This window comes from Ambystoma mexicanum, chromosome 5p, assembly GCF_040938575.1.
Source record: "Ambystoma mexicanum isolate Mex_15411 chromosome 5p, UKY_AmexF1_1, whole genome shotgun sequence".
Classification (NCBI taxonomy): Eukaryota; Metazoa; Chordata; class Amphibia; order Caudata; family Ambystomatidae; genus Ambystoma; species Ambystoma mexicanum.
The window spans coordinates 20,564,264-20,585,079 of NC_090930.1; positions in this window are offsets into that span (position 1 = coordinate 20,564,264).

Here is a 20,816-nt window from a genome sequence, read left to right on the forward strand (position 1 = left end):
TGCGGCCCCGGAAGCACAAGCACATAAGAGATAAAGAAATGCATTAATCAGATGCAGCCCCAGAAGCACTAGCACATAAGAGATAAACACATGCAATAATCAGATGCGGCCCCAGAAGCACTGGCACATAAGAGATAAACTAATGCAATAATCAGAAGCAGCACCAGAAGCACTAGCACATAAGACATAAACTAATGCAATAATCAGATGCGGCCCCAGAAGCACGAGCACATAACAGATAAACTAATGCAATAATCGGATGTGGCCCCAGAAGCACTAGCACATAAAAGATAAACTAATGCAATAATCAGATGCAGCACCAGAAGCACTAGCACATAAGAAATAAACTAATGGAATAATCGGATTAGGCCCCAGAAGCACTAGCACATAAGAGATAAACTAATGTAATAATCAGAAGCGGCCCCAGAAGCACTAGCACATAAGAGATAAACTAATGCAATAATCAGATGCGGCCCCAGAAGCACGAGCACATAAGAGATAAACTAATGCAATAATCGGATGTGGCCCCAGAAGCACTAGCACATAAGAGATAAACACATGCAATAATCGGATACGGCCCCAGAAGCACTAGAACATAAGAGATAAACTAATGTAATAATCGGATGCAGCCCCAGAAGCACTAGCACATAAGGGATAAACGAATGCAATAATCGGATGCGGCCCAGAAGCACTAGCACCTAAGATATAAACAAATACAATAATCGGATGCGGCCCCGGAAGCACAAGCACATAAGAGATAAAGAAATGCATTAATCAGATACAGCCCCAGAAGCACTAGCACATAAGAGATAAACTAATGCAACAATCAGATGCTGCCCCCGAAGCACTAGCACATAAGAGATAAACACATGCAATAATCGGATACGGCCCCAGAAGCACTAGCACATAAGAGATAAACACATGCAATAATCGGACACGGCCCCAGAAGCACTAACACATAAGAGATAAACAAATGCAATAATCGGATTTGACCCCAGAAGCACTAGCACATAAGAGATAAACTAATGCAACAATCAGATGCTGCACCCGAAGCACTAGCACATAAGAGATAAACTAATGTAATAATCGGATGCGGCCCCAGAAGCCCTAGCACATAAGGGATAAACAAATGCAATAATCGGATTTGACCCCAGAAGCACTAGCACATAAGATATAAACTAATGCAACAATCAGATGCTGCACCCGAAGCACTAGCACATAAGAGATAAACTAATGTAATAATTGGATGCGGCCCCAGAAGCACTAGCACATAAGAGATAAACACATGCAATAATCGGATACGGCCCCAGAAGCACTAGCACATAAGAGATAAACTAATGCAAATATCGGATGCGGCCCCAAAAGCACTAGCACATAAGAGATAAACTTATGCAATAATCGGATGTGGCCCCAGAAGCACTAGCACATAAGAGATAAACTAATGCAATAATCAGATGCAGCACCAGAAGCACTAGCACATAAGAGATAAACTAATGCAACAATCAGATGGTGCACCCGAAGCACCTGCACATAAGAGATAAACACATGCAATAATCGGATACGGCCCCAGAAGCACTAGCACATAAGGGATAAACAAATGCAATAATCGGATGCGGCCCAGAAGCACTAGCACATAAGAGATAAACTAATGCAATAATCAGATGCAGCCCCAGAAGCATAGCACATAAGAGATAAACTAATGTAATAATTGGATGCAGCCCCAGAAGCACTAGCACATAAGAGATAAACACATGCAATAATCGGATATGGCCCCAGAAGCACTAGCACATAAGAGATAAACTAATGCAATTATCGGATGCGGCCCCAGAAGCACTAGCACATAAGAGATAAACTAATGCAATAATCGGATGTGGCCCCAGAAGCACTAGCACATAAGAGATAAACTAATGCAATAATCAGATGCAGCACCAGAAGCACTAGCACATAAGAGATAAACTAATGTAACAATCAGATGCTGCACCCGAAGCACTAGCACATAAGAGATAAACACATGCAATAATCGGATACGGCCCCAGAAGCACTAGCACATAAGGGATAAACAAATGTGCAATAATCGGATGTGGCTCAGAAGCACTAGCACATAAGAGATAAACAAGTGCAATAATCGGATGCGGCCCCGGAAGCACAAGCACATAAGCGATAAACTAATGCACTAATCAGATGCAGCCCCAGAAGCATAGCACATAACAGATAAACTAATGTAATAATTGGATGCGGCCCCAGAAGCATTAGCACATAAGAGATAAACTAATGTATTAATTGGATGCGGCCCCAGAAGCACTGGCACATAAGAGATAAACAAATGCAATAATCAGATGCAGCCCCAGAAGCATAGCACATAAGAGATAAACACATGCAATAATCAGATGCAGCACCCGAAGCACTAGCACATAAGAGATAAACTAATGGAATTATCGGATGTGGCCCAGAAGCACTAGCACATAAGAGATAAACTAATGTAATAATCAGAAGCGGCCCCAGAAACTCTAGCACATAAGAGATAAACTAAAGCAATAATCAGATGCGGCCCCAGAAGCATGAGCACATAAGAGATAAACTAATGTACTAATCGGATGCAGCCCCAGAAGCACTAGCACATAAGTGATAAACAAATGCAATAATCGGATGCGGCCCAGAAGCACTAGCACATAAGAGATAAACAAATGCAATAATCGGATGCGGCCCCGGAAGCACAAGCACATACGAGATAAAGAAATGCATTAATCAGATGCAGCCCCAGAAGCACTAGCACATAAGAGATAAACTAATGCAATAATCAGATGCAGCCCCAGAAGCATAGCACATAAGAGATAAACTAATGTAATAATTGGACGCGGCCCCAGAAGCATTAGCACATAAGAGATAAACTAATGTATTAATTGGATGCGGCCCCAGAAGCACTGGCACATAAGAGATAAACAAATGCAATAGTCAGATGCGGACCCAGAAGCACTAGTACATAAGAGATAAACTAATGCAATAATCAGATGCGGCACCTGAAGCACTAGCACATAAGAGATAAACTAATGCAATAAGCAGATGAGGCCCCAGAAGCACTAGCACATAACAGATAAACTAATGCAATAATCTGATGCAGCCCCAAAAGCACAAGCACAGAACAGATAAACTAATGCAATAATCGGATGTGGCCCAAGAAGCACGAGCACATAACAGATAAACTAATGCAATAATCAGATGCGGCCCCAGAAGCACGAGCACATAAGAGATAAACTAATGTAATAATCGGATGCGGCCCCAGAAGCACTAGCACATAAGGGATAAACAAATGCAATAATCGGATGCGGCCCCGGAAGCACTAGCACATAAGAGATAAACAAATGCAATAATCGGATGCGGCCCCGGAAGCACAAGCACATAAGAGATAAAGAAATGCATTAATCAGATGCAGCCCCAGAAGCACTAGCACATAAGAGATAAACTAATGCAATATTCAGATGCAGCCCTAGAAGCATAGCACATAAGAGATAAACTAATGTAATAATTGGATGCGGCCCCAGAAGCAATTGCACATAAGAGATAAACTAATGCAATAATCAGATGCGGCACCCAAGGCACTAGCACATAAGAGATAAACTAATGTAATTATCGGATGCGGCCCCAGAAGCACTAGCACATAAGAGATAAACTAATGTAATAATCAGAAGCGGCCCCAGAAGCACTAGCACATAAGAGATAAACTAATGCAATAATCAGATGCGGCCCCAGAAGCACGAGCACATAACAGATAAACTAATGCAATAATCGGATGTGGCCCCAGAAGCACTAGCACATAAGAGATAAACTAATGCAATAATCAGATGCAGCCCTAGAAGCACTAGCACATAAGAGATAAACTAATGCAACAATCAGATGCTGCACCCAAAGCACTAGCACATAAGAGATAAACACATGCAATAATCGGATGCGGCCCCAGAAGCACTAGCACATAAGGGATAAACGAATGCAATAATCGGATGCAGCCCCAGAAGCACTAGCACATAAGAGATAAACTAATGCAACAGTCAGATGCTGTCCCAGAAGCACTAGCACATAAGAGATAAACACATGCAATAATCGGATGCGGCCCCAGAAGCACTAGCACATAAGGGATAAACGAATGCAATAATCGGATGTGGCCCCAGAAGCACTAGCACATAAGAGATAAACTAATGCAATAATCAGATGCAGCACCAGAAGCACTAGCACATAAGAGATAAACTAATGCAACAATCAGATGCTGCACCCGAAAGCACTAGCACATAAGAGATAAACACATGCATTAATCGGATACGGCCCCAGAAGCACTAGCACATAAGAGATAAACTAATGTAATAATCGGATGCGGCCCCAGAAGCACTAGCACATAAGGGATAAACGAATGCAATAATCGGATGCGGCCCCGGAAGCACTAGCACATAAGGGATAAACGAATGCAATAATCGGATGCGGCCCAGAAGCACTAGCACATAAGAGATAAACAAATACAATAATCGGATGCGGCCCCGGAAGCACTAGCACATAAGAGATAAACTAATGTAATAATCAGATGCAGCACCAGAAGCACTAGCACATAAGAGATAAACTAATGCAACAATCAGATGCTGCACCCGAAGCACTAGCACATAAGAGATAAACACATGCAATAATCAGATACGGCCCCAGAAGCACTAGCACATAGGAGATAAACTAATGTAATAATCGGATGTGGCCCCAGAAGCACTAGCACATAAGGGATAAACGAATGCAATAATCGGATGCGGCCCCGGAAGCACTAGCACATAAGGGACAAACAATTGCAATAATCGGATGCGGCCAAGAAGCACTAGCACATAAGAGATAAACAAATACAATAATTGGATGCGGCCCCGGAAGCACAAGCACATAAGAGATAAAGAAATGCATTAATCAGATGCAGCCCCAGAAGCACTAGCACATAAGAGATAAACACATGCAATAATCAGATGCGGCCCCAGAAGCACTGGCACATAAGAGATAAACTAATGCAATAATCAGAAGCAGCACCAGAAGCACTAGCACATAAGACATAAACTAATGCAATAATCAGATGCGGCCCCAGAAGCATGAGCACATAACAGATGAACTAATGCAATAATCGGATGTGGCCCCAGAAGCACTAGCACATAAGAGATAAACTAATGCAATAATCAGATGCAGCACCAGAAGCACTAGCACATAAGAAATAAACTAATGGAATAATTGGATTAGGCCCCAGAAGCACAAGCACATAAGAGATAAACAAATGCAATAATCAGGTGCAGCACCGGAAGCACAAGCACATAACAGATAAACTAATGCAACTATCAGATGCTGCACCCGAAGCACTAGCACATAAGAGATAAACTAATGTAATAATTGGATGCGGCCCCAGAAGCACTAGCACATAAGAGATAAACACATGCAATAATCGGATACGGCCCCAGAAGCACTAGCACATAAGAGATAAACTAATGCAATTATCGGATGCGGCCCCAAAAGCACTAGCACATAAGAGATAAACTAATGCAATAATCGGATGTGGCCCCAGAAGCACTAGCACATAAGAGATAAACTAATGCAATAATCAGATGCAGCACCAGAAGCACTAGCACATAAGAGATAAACTAATGTAACAATCAGATGCTGCAACCGAAGCACTAGCACATAAGAGATAAACACATGCAATAATCGGATACGGCCCCAGAAGCACTAGCACATAAGAGATAAACTAATGTAATAATCGGATGCGCCCCCAGAAGCACTAGCACATAAGGGATAAAAAATTGCAATAATCGGATGTGGCCCAGAAGCACTAGCACATAAGAGATAAACAAATGCAATAATCGGATGCGGCCCCAGAAGCACTAGCACATAAGAGATGAACCAATGCAATAATCAGATGCAGCCCCAGAAGCATAGCACATAATAGATAAACTAATGTAATAATCGGATGCGGCCCCAGAAGCACTAGCACATAAGAGATAAACACATGCAATAATCGGATACGGCCCCAGAAGCACTAGCATATAAGAGATAAAGAAATGCATTAATCAGATGCAGCCCCAGAAGCACTAGCACATAAGAAATAAACACATGCAATAATCAGATGCGGCCCCAGAAGCACTGGCACATAAGAGATAAACTAATGCAATAATCAGAAGCAGCACCAGAAGCACTAGCACATAAGAGATAAACTAATGCAATAATCAGATGCGGCCCCAGAAGCACGAGCACATAACAGATAAACTAATGCAATAATTGGATACGGCCCCAGAAGCACTAGCATATAAGAGATAAAGAAATGCATTAATCAGATGCAGCACCAGAAGCACTAGCACATAAGAAATAAACTAATGGAATAATCGGATTAGGCCCCAGAAGCACAAGCACATAAGAAATAAACTAATTGAATAATCGGATTAGGCCCCAGTAGCACAAGCACATAAGAGATAAACAAATGCAATAATCTGATGCGGTCCCACAAGCACCAGCACATAAGAGATAAACTAATGCAACAATCAGATGCTGCACCGAAGCACTAGCACATAAGAGATAAACACATGCAATAATCGGATACGGCCCCAGAAGCACTAGCACATAAGAGATAAACTAATGTAATAATTGGATGCGGCCCCAGAAGCCCTAGCACATAAGGGATAAATGAATGCAATAATCGGATGTGACCCCAGAAGCACTAGCACATAAGAGATAAACTAATGTAATAATTGGATGCGGCCCCAGAAGCACTAGCACATAAGAGATAAACACATGCAATAATCGGATACGGCCCCAGAAGCACTAGCACATAAGAGATAAACTAATGCAATTATCGGATGCGGCCCCAAAAGCACTAGCACATAAGAGATAAACTAATGCAATAATCAGATGCAGCACCAGAAGCACTAGCACATAAGAAATAAACTAATGGAATAATCAGATTAGGCCCCAGAAGCACTAGCACATAAGAGATAAACAAATGCAATAATCTGATGCGGTCCCACAAGCACTAGCACATAAGAGATAATCTAATGCAATAATCAGATGCAGCACCGGAAGCATTAGCACATAAGAGATAAACTAATGCAACAATCAGATGCTGCACCGAAGCACTAGCACATAAGAGATAAACACATGCAATAATCGGACACGGCCCCAGAAGCACTAGCACATAAGAGATAAACTAATGTAATAATCGGATGTGGCCCCAGAAGCCCTAGCACATTAGGGATAAACAAATGCAATAATCAGATTTGACCCCAGAAGCACTAGCACATAAGAGATAAACTAATGCAACAATCAGATGCTGCACCCGAAGCACTAGCACATAAGAGATAAACTAATGTAATAATTGGATGCGGCCCCAGAAGCACTAGCACATAAGAGATAAACACATGCAATAATCGGATACGGCCCCAGAAGCACTAGCACATAAGAGATAAACTAATGCAATTATCGGATGCAGCCCCAAAAGCACTAGCACATAAGAGATAAACCTATGCAATAATCGGATGTGGCCCCAGAAGCACTAGCACATAAGAGATAAACTAATGCAATAATCAGATGCAGCACCAGAAGCACTAGCACATAAGAGATAAACTAATGCAACAATCAGATGCTGCACCCGAAGCACTAGCACATAAGAGATAAACACATGCAATAATCGGATACGGCCCCAGAAGCACTAGCACATAAGAGATAAACTAATGTAATAATCGGATGCGCCCCCAGAAGCACTAGCACATAAGGGATAAACAAATGCAATAATCGGATGCGGCCCAGAAGCACTAGCACATAAGAGATAAACTAATGCAATAATCAGATGCAGCCCCAGAAGCATAGCACATAAGAGATAAACTAATGTAATAATTGGATGCGGCCCCAGAAGCACTAGCACATAAGAGATAAACACATGCAATAATCGGATATGGCCAAAGAACCACTAGCACATAAGAGATAAACACATGCAATAATCGGATACGGCCCCAGAAGCACTATCACATAAGGGATAAACAAATGTGCAATAATCGGATGCGGCTCAGAAGCACTAGCACATAAGAGATAAACAAGTGCAATAATCGGATGTGGCCCCAGAAGCACAAGCACATAAGAGATAAACTAATGCACTAATCAGATGCAGCCCCAGAAGCATAGCACATAACAGATAAACTAATGTAATAATTGGATGAGGCCCCAGAAGCATTAGCACATAAGAGATAAACTAATGTATTAATTGGATGCGGCCCCAGAAGCACTGGCACATAAGAGATAAACAAATGCAATAATCAGATGCGGCCCCATAAGCACTAGCACATAAGAGATAAACTAATGCAATAATCAGATGCGGCACCCGAAGCACTAGCACATAAGAGATAAACTAATGGAATTATCGGATGCGGCCCAGAAGCACTAGCACATAAGAGATAAACTAATGTAATAATCAGAAGCGGCCCCAGAAGCACTAGCACATAAGAGATAAACTAATGCAATAATCAGATGCAGCCCCAGAAGCACGAGCACATAAGAGATAAACTAATGTAATAATCGGATGCGGCCCCAGAAGCACTAGCACATAAGGGATAAACGAATGCAATAATCGAATGCGGCCCAGAAGCACTAGCACATAAGAGATAAACAAATGCAATAATCGGATGTGGCCCCGGAAGCACAAGCACATACGAGATAAAGAAATGCATTAATCAGATGCAGCCCCAGAAGCACTAGCACATAAGAGATAAACTAATGCAATAATCAGATGCAGCCCCAGAAGCATAGCACATAAGAGATAAACACATGCAATAATCAGATGCAGCACCCGAAGCACTAGCACATAAGAGATAAACTAATGGAATTATCGGATGTGGCCCAGAAGCACTAGCACATAAGAGATAAACTAATTTAATAATCAGAAGCGGCCCCAGAATCACTAGCACATAAGAGATAAACTAAAGCAATAATCAGATGCGGCCCCAGAAGCATGAGCACATAAGAGATTAACTAATGTACTAATCGGATGCAGCACCAGAAGCACTAGCACATAAGGGATAAACAAATGCAATAATCGGATGCGGCCCAGAAGCACTAGCACATAAGAGATAAACAAATGCAATAATCGGATGCGGCCCCGGAAGCACAAGCACATACGAGATAAAGAAATGCATTAATCAGATGCAGCCCCAGAAGCACTAGCACATAAGAGATAAACTTATGCAATAATCAGATGCAGCCCCAGAAGCATAGCACATAAGAGATAAACTAATGTAATAATTGGACGCGGCCCCAGAAGCATTAGCACATAAGAGATAAACTAATGTATTAATTGGATGCGGCCCCAGAAGCACTGGCACATAAGAGATAAACAAATGCAATAGTCAGATGCGGACCCAGAAGCACTAGCACATAAGAGATAAACTAATGCAATAATCAGATGCGGCACCTGAAGCACTAGCACATAAGAGATAAACTAATGCAATAAGCAGATGCGGCCCCAGAAGCACGAGCACATAACAGATAAACTAATGAAATAATCAGATGCAGCCCCAGAAGCACAAGCACAGAACAGATAAACTAATGCAATAATCGGATGTGGCCCAAGAAGCACGAGCACATAACAGATAAACTAATGCAATAATCAGATGCGGCCCCAGAAGCACGAGCACATAAGAGATAAACTAATGTAATAATCGGATGTGGCCCCAGAAGCACTAGCACATAAGAGATAGACACATGCAATAATCGGATACGGCCCCAGAAGCACTAGCCCATAAGAGATAAACTAATGTAATAATCGGATGCGGCCCCAGAAGCACTAGCACATAAGGGATAAACAAATGCAATAATCGGATGCTGCACCGGAAGCACTAGCACATAAGAGATAAACAAATGCAATAATCGGATGCGGCCCCGGAAGCACAAGCACATAAGAGATAAAGAAATGCATTAATCAGATGCAGCCCCAGAAGCACTAGCACATAAGAGATAAACTAATGCAATATTCAGATGCAGCCCTAGAAGCATAGCACATAAGAGATAAACTAATGTAATAATTGGATGCGGCCCCAGAAGCAATTGCACATAAGAGATAAACTAATGCAATAATCAGATGCGGCACCCAAAGCACTAGCACATAAGAGATAAACTAATGTAATTATCGGATGCGGCCCCAGAAGCACTAGCACATAAGAGATAAACTAATGTAATAATCAGAAGCGGTCCCAGAAGCACTAGCACATAAGAGATAAACTAATGCAATAATCAGATGCGGCCCCAGAAGCACGAGCACATAACAGATAAACTAATGCAATAATCGGATGTGGCCCCAGAAGCACTAGCACATAAGAGATAAACTAATGCAATAATCAGATGCAGCCCTAGAAGCACTAGCACATAAGAGATAAACTAATGCAACAATCAGATGCTGCACCCAAAGCACTAGCACATAAGAGATAAACACATGCAATAATCGGATGCGGCCCCAGAAGCACTAGCACATAAGGGATAAACGAATGCAATAATCGGATGCAGCCCCAGAAGCACTAGCACATAAGAGATAAACTAATGCAACAATCAGATGCTGTCCTAGAAGCACTAGCACATAAGAGATAAACACATGCAATAATCGGATGCGGCCCCAGAAACACTAGTACATAAGGGATAAACGAATGCAATAATCGGATGTGGCCCCAGAAGCACTAGCACATAAGAGATGAACACATGCAATAATCGGATATGGCCCCAGAAGCACTAGCACATAAGAGATAAACTAATGTAATAATCGGATGCGGCCCCAGAAGCACTAGCACATAAGGGATAAACGAATGCAATAATCGGATGCGGCCCCGGAAGCACTAGCACATAAGGGATGAACGAATGCAATAATCTGATGCGGCCCAGAAGCACTACCACATAAGAGATGAACAAATACAATAATCGGATTCGGCCCCGGAAGCACAAGCACATACGAGATAAAGAAATGAATTAATCAGATGCAGCCCCAGAAGCACTAGCACATAAGGGATAAACAAATGCACTAATCGGATGCGGCCCCGGAAGCACTATCACATAAGAGATAAACAATTGCAATAATCGGATGCGGCCCAGAAGCACTAGCACATAAGAGATAAGCAAATACAATAATTGGATGCGGCCCCGGAAGCACAAGCACATAAGAGATAAAGAAATGCATTAATCAGATGCAGCCCCAGAAGCACTAGCACATAAGAGATAAACACATGCAATAATCAGATGCGGCCCCAGAAGCACTGGCACATAAGAGATAAACTAATGCAATAATCAGAAGCAGCACCAGAAGCACTAGCACATAAGACATAAACTAATGCAATAATCAGATGCGGCCCCAGAAGCACGAGCACATAACAGATAAACTAATGCAATAATCGGATGTGGCCCCAGAAGCACTAGCACATAAGAGATAAACTAATGCAATAATCAGATGCAGCACCAGAAGCACTAGCACATAAGAAATAAACTAATGGAATAATCGGATTAGGCCCCAGAAGCACTAGCACATAAGAGATAAACTAATGTAATAATCAGAAGCGGCCCCAGAAGCACTAGCACATAAGAGATAAACTAATGCAATAATCAGATGCGGCCCCAGAAGCACGAGCACATAAGAGATAAACTAATGCAATAATCGGATGTGGCCCCAGAAGCACTAGCACATAAGAGATAAACACATGCAATAATCGGATACGGCCCCAGAAGCACTAGCACATAAGAGATAAACTAATGTAATAATAGGATGCAGCCCCAGAAGCACTAGCACATAAGGGATAAACGAATGCAATAATCGGATGCGGCCCAGAAGCACTAGCACATAAGAGATAAACGAATGCAATAATCGGATGTGGCCCAAGAAGCACGAGCACATAACAGATAAACTAATGCAATAATCAGATGCGGCCCCAGAAGCACGAGCACATAAGAGATAAACAAATGCAATAATCGGATGCGGCACCGGAAGCACTAGCACATAAGAGATAAACAAATGCAATAATCGGATGTGGCCCCAGAAGCACTAGCACATAAGAGATAGACGCATGCAATAATCGGATACGGCCCCAGAAGCACTAGCCCATAAGAGATAAACTAATGTAATAATCGGATGCGGCCCCAGAAGCACTAGCACATAAGGGATAAACAAATGCAATAATCGGATGCGGCACCGGAAGCACTAGCACATAAGAGATAAACAAATGCAATAATCGGATGCGGCCCCGGAAGCACAAGCACATAAGAGATAAAGAAATGCATTAATCAGATGCAGCCCCAGAAGCACTAGCACATAAGAGATAAACTAATGCAATATTCAGATGCAGCCCTAGAAGCATAGCACATAAGAGATAAACTAATGTAATAATTGGATGCGGCCCCAGAAGCAATTGCACATAAGAGATAAACTAATGCAATAATCAGATGCGGCACCCAAAACACTAGCACATAAGAGATAAACTAATGTAATTATCGGATGCGGCCCCAGAAGCACTAGCACATAAGAGATAAACTAATGTAATAATCAGAAGCGGCCCCAGAAGCACTAGCACATAAGAGATAAACTAATGCAATAATCAGATGCGGCCCCAGAAGCACGAGCACATAACAGATAAACTAATGCAATAATCGGATGTGGCCCCAGAAGCACTAGCACATAAGAGATAAACTAATGCAATAATCAGATGCAGCCCTAGAAGCACTAGCACATAAGAGATAAACTAATGCAACAATCAGATGCTGCACCCAAAGCACTAGCACATAAGAGATAAACACATGCAATAATCGGATGCGGCCCCAGAAGCACTAGCACATAAGGGATAAACGAATGCAATAATCGGATGCAGCCCCAGAAGCACTAGCACATAAGAGATAAACTAATGCAACAATCAGATGCTGTCCCAGAAGCACTAGCACATAAGAGATAAACACATGCAATAATCGGATGCGGCCCCAGAAGCACTAGCACATAAGGGATAAACGAATGCAATAATCGGATGTGGCTCCAGAAGCACTAGCACATAAGAGATAAACACATGCAATAATCGGATACGGCCCCAGAAGCACTAGCACATAAGAGATAAACTAATATAATAATCGGATGCGGCCTCAGAAGCACTAGCACATAAGGGATAAACTAATATAATAATCGGATGCGGCCCAGAAGCACTAGCACATAAGGGATAAACGAATGCAATAATCGGATGCGGCCCCGGAAGCACTAGCACATAAGGGATAAACGAATGCAATAATCGGATGCGGCCCAGAAGCACTAGCACATAAGAGACAAACAAATACAATAATCGGATGCGGCCCCGGAAGCACTAGCACATAAGGGATAAACGAATGCAATAATCAGATGCAGCACCAGAAGCACTAGCACATAAGAGATAAACTAATGCAATAATCAGATGCAGCACCAGAAGCACTAGCACATAAGAGATAAACTAATGCAACAATCAGATGCTGCACCCGAAGCACTAGCACATAAGAGATAAACACATGCAATAATCAGATACGGCCCCAGAAGCACTAGCACATAGGAGATAAACTAATGTAATAATCGGATGTGGCCCCAGAAGCACTAGCACATAAGGGATAAACGAATGCACTAATCGAATGCGGCCCCGGAAGCACTAGCACATAAGAGATAAACTAATGCAATAATCAGATGCAGCACCCGAAGCACTAGCACATAAGAGATAAACACATGCAATAATCAGATACGGCCCCAGAAGCACTAGCACATAGGAGATAAACTAATGTAATAATCGGATGTGGCCCCAGAAGCACTAGCACATAAGAGATAAACAAATGCAATAATCGGATGCGGCCCCGGAAGCACAAGCACATACGAGATAAAGAAATGCATTAATCAGATGCAGCCCCAGAAGCACTAGCACATAAGAGATAAACTAATGCAATAATCAGATGCAGCCCCAGAAGCATAGCACATAAGAGATAAACTAATGTAATAATTGGACGCGGCCCCAGAAGCATTAGCACATAAGAGATAAACTAATGTATTAATTGGATGCGGCCCCAGAAGCACTGGCACATAAGAGATAAACAAATGCAATAGTCAGATGCGGACCCAGAAGCACTAGCACATAAGAGATAAACTAATGCAATAATCAGATGCGGCACCTGAAGCACTAGCACATAAGAGATAAACTAATGCAATAAGCAGATGAGGCCCCAGAAGCACTAGCACATAACAGATAAACTAATGCAATAATCTGATGCAGCCCCAAAAGCACAAGCACAGAACAGATAAACTAATGCAATAATCGGATGTGGCCCAAGAAGCACAAGCACATAACAGATAAACTAATGCAATAATCAGATGCGGCCCCAGAAGCACGAGCACATAAGAGATAAACTAATGTAATAATCGGATGCGGCCCCAGAAGCACTAGCACATAAGGGATAAACAAATGCAATAATCGGATGCGGCCCCGGAAGCACTAGCACATAAGAGATAAACAAATGCAATAATCGGATGCGGCCCCGGAAGCACAAGCACATAAGAGATAAAGAAATGCATTAATCAGATGCAGCCCCAGAAGCACTAGCACATAAGAGATAAACTAATGCAATATTCAGATGCAGCCCTAGAAGCATAGCACATAAGAGATAAACTAATGTAATAATTGGATGCGGCCCCAGAAGCAATTGCACATAAGAGATAAACTAATGCAATAATCAGATGCGGCACCCAAGGCACTAGCACATAAGAGATAAACTAATGTAATTATCGGATGCGGCCCCAGAAGCACTAGCACATAAGAGATAAACTAATGTAATAATCAGAAGCGGCCCCAGAAGCACTAGCACATAAGAGATAAACTAATGCAATAATCAGATGCGGCCCCAGAAGCACGAGCACATAACAGATAAACTAATGCAATAATCGGATGTGGCCCCAGAAGCACTAGCACATAAGAGATAAACTAATGCAATAATCAGATGCAGCCCTAGAAGCACTAGCACATAAGAGATAAACTAATGCAACAATCAGATGCTGCACCCAAAGCACTAGCACATAAGAGATAAACACATGCAATAATCGGATGCGGCCCAGAAGCACTAGCACATAAGAGATAAACAAATGCAATAATCGGATGCGGCCCCGGAAGCACAAGCACATACGAGATAAAGAAATGCATTAATCAGATGCAGCCCCAGAAGCACTAGCACATAAGAGATAAACTAATGCAATAATCAGATGCAGCCCCAGAAGCATAGCACATAAGAGATAAACTAATGTAATAATTGGACGCGGCCCCAGAAGCATTAGCACATAAGAGATAAACTAATGTATTAATTGGATGCGGCCCCAGAAGCACTGGCACATAAGAGATAAACAAATGCAATAGTCAGATGCGGACCCAGAAGCACTAGCACATAAGAGATAAACTAATGCAATAATCAGATGCGGCACCTGAAGCACTAGCACATAAGAGATAAACTAATGCAATAAGCAGATGAGGCCCCAGAAGCACTAGCACATAACAGATAAACTAATGCAATAATCTGATGCAGCCCCAAAAGCACAAGCACAGAACAGATAAACTAATGCAATAATCGGATGTGGCCCAAGAAGCACAAGCACATAACAGATAAACTAATGCAATAATCAGATGCGGCCCCAGAAGCACGAGCACATAAGAGATAAACTAATGTAATAATCGGATGCGGCCCCAGAAGCACTAGCACATAAGGGATAAACAAATGCAATAATCGGATGCGGCCCCGGAAGCACTAGCACATAAGAGATAAACAAATGCAATAATCGGATGCGGCCCCGGAAGCACAAGCACATAAGAGATAAAGAAATGCATTAATCAGATGCAGCCCCAGAAGCACTAGCACATAAGAGATAAACTAATGCAATATTCAGATGCAGCCCTAGAAGCATAGCACATAAGAGATAAACTAATGTAATAATTGGATGCGGCCCCAGAAGCAATTGCACATAAGAGATAAACTAATGCAATAATCAGATGCGGCACCCAAGGCACTAGCACATAAGAGATAAACTAATGTAATTATCGGATGCGGCCCCAGAAGCACTAGCACATAAGAGATAAACTAATGTAATAATCAGAAGCGGCCCCAGAAGCACTAGCACATAAGAGATAAACTAATGCAATAATCAGATGCGGCCCCAGAAGCACGAGCACATAACAGATAAACTAATGCAATAATCGGATGTGGCCCCAGAAGCACTAGCACATAAGAGATAAACTAATGCAATAATCAGATGCAGCCCTAGAAGCACTAGCACATAAGAGATAAACTAATGCAACAATCAGATGCTGCACCCAAAGCACTAGCACATAAGAGATAAACACATGCAATAATCGGATGCGGCCCCAGAAGCACTAGCACATAAGGGATAAACGAATGCAATAATCGGATGCAGCCCCAGAAGCACTAGCACATAAGAGATAAACTAATGCAACAGTCAGATGCTGTCCCAGAAGCACTAGCACATAAGAGATAAACACATGCAATAATCGGATGCGGCCCCAGAAGCACTAGCACATAAGGGATAAACGAATGCAATAATCGGATGTGGCCCCAGAAGCACTAGCACATAAGAGATAAACTAATGCAATAATCAGATGCAGCACCAGAAGCACTAGCACATAAGAGATAAACTAATGCAACAATCAGATGCTGCACCCGAAAGCACTAGCACATAAGAGATAAACACATGCATTAATCGGATACGGCCCCAGAAGCACTAGCACATAAGAGATAAACTAATGTAATAATCGGATGCGGCCCCAGAAGCACTAGCACATAAGGGATAAACGAATGCAATAATCGGATGCGGCCCCGGAAGCACTAGCACATAAGGGATAAACGAATGCAATAATCGGATGCGGCCCAGAAGCACTAGCACATAAGAGATAAACAAATACAATAATCGGATGCGGCCCCGGAAGCACAAGCACATACGAGATAAAGAAATGCATTAATCAGATGCAGCCCCAAAAGCACTAGCACATAAGAGATAAACTAATGTAATAATCAGATGCAGCACCAGAAGCACTAGCACATAAGAGATAAACTAATGCAACAATCAGATGCTGCACCCGAAGCACTAGCACATAAGAGATAAACACATGCAATAATGAGATACGGCCCCAGAAGCACTAGCACATAGGAGATAAACTAATGTAATAATCGGATGTGGCCCCAGAAGCACTAGCACATAAGGGATAAACGAATGCAATAATCGGATGCGGCCCCGGAAGCACTAGCACATAAGGGACAAACAATTGCAATAATCGGATGCTGCCAAGAAGCACAAGCACATAAGAGATAAAGAAATGCATTAATCAGATGCAGCCCCAGAAGCACTAGCACATAAGAGATAAACACATGCAATAATCAGATGCGGCCCCAGAAGCACTGGCACATAAGAGATAAACTAATGCAATAATCAGAAGCAGCACCAGAAGCACTAGCACATAAGACATAAACTAATGCAATAATCAGATGCGGCCCCAGAAGCATGAGCACATAACAGATGAACTAATGCAATAATCGGATGTGGCCCCAGAAGCACTAGCACATAAGAGATAAACTAATGCAATAATCAGATGCAGCACCAGAAGCACTAGCACATAAGAAATAAACTAATGGAATAATTGGATTAGGCCCCAGAAGCACAAGCACATAAGAGATAAACAAATGCAATAATCAGGTGCAGCACCGGAAGCACAAGCACATAACAGATAAACTAATGCAACTATCAGATGCTGCACCCGAAGCACTAGCACATAAGAGATAAACTAATGTAATAATTGGATGCGGCCCCAGAAGCACTAGCACATAAGAGATAAACACATGCAATAATCGGATACGGCCCCAGAAGCACTAGCACATAAGAGATAAACTAATGCAATTATCGGATACGGCCCCAAAAGCACTAGCACATAAGAGATAAACTAATGCAATAATCGGATGTGGCCCCAGAAGCACTAGCACATAAGAGATAAACTAATGCAATAATCAGATGCAGCACCAGAAGCACTAGCACATAAGAGATAAACTAATGGAACAATCAGATGCTGCAACCGAAGCACTAGCACATAAGAGATAAACACATGCAATAATCGGATACGGCCCCAGAAGCACTAGCACATAAGAGATAAACTAATGTAATAATCGGATGCGCCCCCAGAAGCACTAGCACATAAGGGATAAAAAATTGCAATAATCGGATGTGGCCCAGAAGCACTAGCACATAAGAGATAAACAAATGCAATAATCGGATGCGGCCCCAGAAGCACTAGCACATAAGAGATGAACCAATGCAATAATCAGATGCAGCCCCAGAAGCATAGCACATAATAGATAAACTAATGTAATAATCGGATGCGGCCCCAGAAGCACTAGCACATAAGAGATAAACACATGCAATAATCGGATACGGCCCCAGAAGCACTAGCATATAAGAGATAAAGAAATGCATTAATCAGATGCAGCCCCAGAAGCACTAGCACATAAGAAATAAACACATGCAATAATCAGATGCGGCCCCAGAAGCACTGGCACATAAGAGATAAACTAATGCAATAATCAGAAGCAGCACCAGAAGCACTAGCACATAAGAGATAAACTAATGCAATAATCAGATTTGGCCCCAGAAGCACGAGCACATAACAGATAAACTAATGCAATAATTGGATACGGCCCCAGAAGCACTAGCATATAAGAGATAAAGAAATGCATTAATCAGATGCAGCACCAGAAGCACTAGCACATAAGAAATAAACTAATGGAATAATCGGATTAGGCCCCAGAAGGACAAGCACATAAGAAATAAACTAATGGAATAATCGGATTAGGCCCCAGTAGCACAAGCACATAAGAGATAAACAAATGCAATAATCTGATGCGGTCCCACAAGCACCAGCACATAAGAGATAAACTAATGCAACAATCAGATGCTGCACCGAAGCACTAGCACATAAGAGATAAACACATGCAATAATCGGATACGGCCCCAGAAGCACTAGCACATAAGAGATAAACTAATGTAATAATTGGATGCGGCCCCAGAAGCCCTAGCACATAAGGGATAAATGAATGCAATAATCGGATGTGACCCCAGAAGCACTAGCACATAAGAGATAAACTAATGTAATAATTGGATGCGGCCCCAGAAGCACTAGCACATAAGAGATAAACACATGCAATAATCGGATACGGCCCCAGAAGCACTAGCACATAAGAGATAAACTAATGCAATTATCGGATGCGGCCCCAAAAGCACTAGCACATAAGAGATAAACTAATGCAATAATCAGATGCAGCACCAGAAGCACTAGCACATAAGAAATAAACTAATGGAATAATCAGATTAGGCCCCAGAAGCACTAGCACATAAGAGATAAACAAATGCAATAATCTGATGCGGTCCCACAAGCACTAGCACATAAGAGATAATCTAATGCAATAATCAGATGCAGCACCGGAAGCATTAGCACATAAGAGATAAACTAATGCAACAATCAGATGCTGCACCGAAGCACTAGCACATAAGAGATAAACACATGCAATAATCGGACACGGCCCCAGAAGCACTAGCACATAAGAGATAAACTAATGTAATAATCGGATGTGGCCCCGGAAGCCCTAGCACATTAGGGATAAACAAATGCAATAATCAGATTTGACCCCAGAAGCACTAGCACATAAGAGATAAACTAATGCAACAATCAGATGCTGCACCCGAAGCACTAGCACATAAGAGATAAACTAATGTAATAATTGGATGCGGCCCCAGAAGCACTAGCACATAAGAGATAAACACATGCAATAATCGGATACGGCCCCAGAAGCACTAGCACATAAGAGATAAACTAATGCAATTATCGGATGCAGCCCCAAAAGCACTAGCACATAAGAGATAAACCTATGCAATAATCGGATGTGGCCCCAGAAGCACTAGCACATAAGAGATAAACTAATGCAATAATCAGATGCAGCACCAGAAGCACTAGCACATAAGAGATAAACTAATGCAACAATCAGATGCTGCACCCGAAGCACTAGCACATAAGAGATAAACACATGCAATAATCGGATACGGCCCCAGAAGCACTAGCACATAAGAGATAAACTAATGTAATAATCGGATGCGCCCCCAGAAGCACTAGCACATAAGGGATAAACAAATGCAATAATCGGATGCGGCCCAGAAGCACTAGCACATAAGAGATAAACTAATGCAATAATCAGATGCAGCCCCAGAAGCATAGCACATAAGAGATAAACTAATGTAATAATTGGATGCGGCCCCAGAAGCACTAGCACATAAGAGATAAACACATGCAATAATCGGATATGGCCAAAGAACCACTAGCACATAAGAGATAAACACATGCAATAATCGGATACGGCCCCAGAAGCACTATCACATAAGGGATAAACAAATGTGCAATAATCGGATGCGGCTCAGAAGCACTAGCACATAAGAGATAAACAAGTGCAATAATCGGATGTGGCCCCAGAAGCACAAGCACATAAGAGATAAACTAATGCACTAATCAGATGCAGCCCCAGAAGCATAGCACATAACAGATAAACTAATGTAATAATTGGATGAGGCCCCAGAAGCATTAGCACATAAGAGATAAACTAATGTATTAATTGGATGCGGCCCCAGAAGCACTGGCACATAAGAGATAAACAAATGCAATAATCAGATGCGGCCCCATAAGCACTAGCACATAAGAGATAAACTAATGCAATAATCAGATGCG